The sequence below is a fragment of the Diceros bicornis genome, chromosome 14, assembly GCF_020826845.1.
Source record: "Diceros bicornis minor isolate mBicDic1 chromosome 14, mDicBic1.mat.cur, whole genome shotgun sequence".
NCBI classification, from domain to species: domain Eukaryota; kingdom Metazoa; phylum Chordata; class Mammalia; order Perissodactyla; family Rhinocerotidae; genus Diceros; species Diceros bicornis.
In genome coordinates this window covers 30,334,248-30,336,975 of record NC_080753.1, presented here as the reverse complement: position 1 = coordinate 30,336,975, position 2,728 = coordinate 30,334,248, and positions in this window count along the sequence as shown.

Sequence of the window (2,728 nt, the reverse complement as noted above, 5' to 3'; positions counted from 1 at the left end):
GTGATATGCTGTTTATTCTTGCTCCTATATCCCTCTCTCCATCCACTCCCTGGGTCTGTATCGCCTTCATGTACAGTATTACAGGCTTCCAGACCGCTCCTCTCCAACCTCTCCTGCTGCCTCCTCCTTGAACATGGCTGATGTTACACAACTGCACTGTTCAAGAATGCGCCACATGTATGAAGCCAAACTCCTTGGCCTGGCTCTTGTGGTTTTGCATCATTTGGCCTCTATATGCTTTATTTTTCACTACAGGTCAAAACGCTCTTCATTTGTCTTCGGGCCTGGGGGACACAGCTCACTTAATTTTGCTTTCCCACTGATGACACTCTGCCTGTTCTCTGCCTGCAAGTCCTGCAACTACACGTCTTCAAAAAATGGCTCCAGCCTTCCTGACTCCAACATGCCCAACTCCTGCTCCCACACACAAAGCAACTTCCTGCTGTGCTTCCGTGTTGTCTTGGATGTGGCTCACTTCTGCCCCCTTCATGCCCCTTTGGGATCTCAGTACAGCCTCCCTGGCTGAGCATGGCAGGCCCTCTCCTCAGCACTGGGCACTTGCAGTCTGCCCAGGGGTCTCCCTGGGCACCTTGCAGCAGTGCTGGCAAGAGGGGAAAAAAACGCTGATTCTCACTGGGCTTCTCCACTTCATTCCTCACTTGAATTCCCTGAACAGCAAATCTTCCACGGGGCCACCTTTGACCCCTGGGGCAACTCCCAAGAACCCAGCAGAGAGTGGGGGTAAGATCGAAAGAAGACTGATGTGAAGGACTCAAGGAAAACCTCTAGAAAGAACAGACCAGACACTAAGCAGGGATGTGTGTGAAATACTGGTTTTTATTGGTTGGCACAAGATAACAACCTACAATTCCAACGCCCTTCCCTCCCATACAGCTCAAATGGAAGGAAACTGATTAACACACAGAAAGGAATAGCACGCTCACAGGTTTAAGCATTTTTCTTTTACAAAAAGGAGTGGGGTATAGGGGGGTGGAATTTTAGGGGTAGTACCAAAGCTCCATCTAGACGACAGGAAGGAGTCTGTCTGTCCTCTGTTCCTGGCACCACATACAGGGACACTTTAGTAAAGAAGGGGAATGATTACATGTGGCTTGGCCTGCTGTGAAAGGGGGGAAAGTGGGACTCACATCTGCTGTGCACCTGTCTTGGACCCAAATCTGGGGCTGGACCTGGTTCCCCTTTCTTTTCAGCCCTCTTCCACAACCCGACTATACCCAAGCAAAGGAGAGGTGTGAAGGAAGCCTAAGAACATCCTCCTTAAGAAAAGAAAACAGGAAAACTCAGTTTCCTCCTGCCTTCTCTGGACCAAACTCTACTCCCCTCAGCTCCTAAGAGCACTGTGAAGGTCTTCCTTTGTGAGCGCTATGAAGACACTGGGGAAGGGGCCAGGTATGGGCAGGTGGCTCCAAGTGGGCAGGATGGAAAACTTGATTTTCCATGCAATATCAAGCAAGGCTGTTTTGGAAACAAAAAAATGGAAAACAAGACCATGCACTCAGGATGGAAACTCCTAAGTCCTGGAGCACATGTGGATTGGGAGAAAGGGTCCTAGTACTCCAAACCCCTCCTTCATAACCCAGCAGCAGGTCCCAAGAAGTTAAAGGACCATAACCAACCCTTCTTCCCATAAAAGTGCCACTCCTTGGATTCCCCAGTTTTGTTGAGCTCATTCAGGGTTATTTCTGCCAAGCTCTCCAAGGATGTGAGCACTCAGTCCGTTGGCTGTTTCACTTTCTACCCTTTCTACAAATATGAAGCACACTGCCTAAAGAGGTGATACATACGCCCTCACTCTGTAGAATGGTCACCAAGGCACTAGGTGACCTAATGATGGGAAGACTAAGTTGTTTGTTTTTCTGAGTGGTCCTAATGGAAAGGGACAGCAGCAGAGTTCTACTGGGAACAGAACATAGTTTGAGCCTATGTGATCCCCAGGGGACTGGTCCCTGGGTGCATGGGTCCCCGGTTCTCTGTCTTAGTTCTGGAGACATTACTAGACTTGGCCATTTAAGCCTCAGCTAAAATGTATAAACACTAGGGGGAAGGGACAAAGACTTTTGTCCTTTGGAAAAAGTTAAACTGAATACATCTCGGCCACTTTATCTCAGTCCAAGGGGTTCCCTGGAAATACCTGTTGAACTTGGCCAAAAGGAGACTGCATCTGGGCGATACACTTGTGATGGGTAGGAAGCACATCTAGTTTATCTGTTTTAGAACTGGAATTGTACCAGGGACTTTAACCCTTCTGATGCTGATGGTAGTGAGTGGAGTGGAGGTGATCATATGAGGAAACCTCTTAAGTAAACCTTATGCTGTTTGGAGACCATACCCTGCAGCTGAGCAGACAGAGCTAGGACCTCACTGCCTCCTCAGAGCCCATCCCCTACCAAGGTCATTGGATAGGAAAGGGTCCTTGAAATACAGGCTGGCCTGGGAAGAGCAAGTACGAAGACGCTACTAATGGACTTCCACTTCCTTTCTCTCAAACACTTGAGCAAGCCAGAGATACTTGTTTTACTTTTACAACAGCTCCCAACATCTTCAAATGCTCCTGACTTTCTTAAGCACATGGCAAACTGGTAGCTATCTTTCTTAAGACAGATGTATTAACTGAAATTTTACTTATTCTAACCACCAACCTTTTCTTTGATTATAAACCAGTTTGAAAGTTTTCAGACCACGAAACAATAAAAAGAGATCTGACATT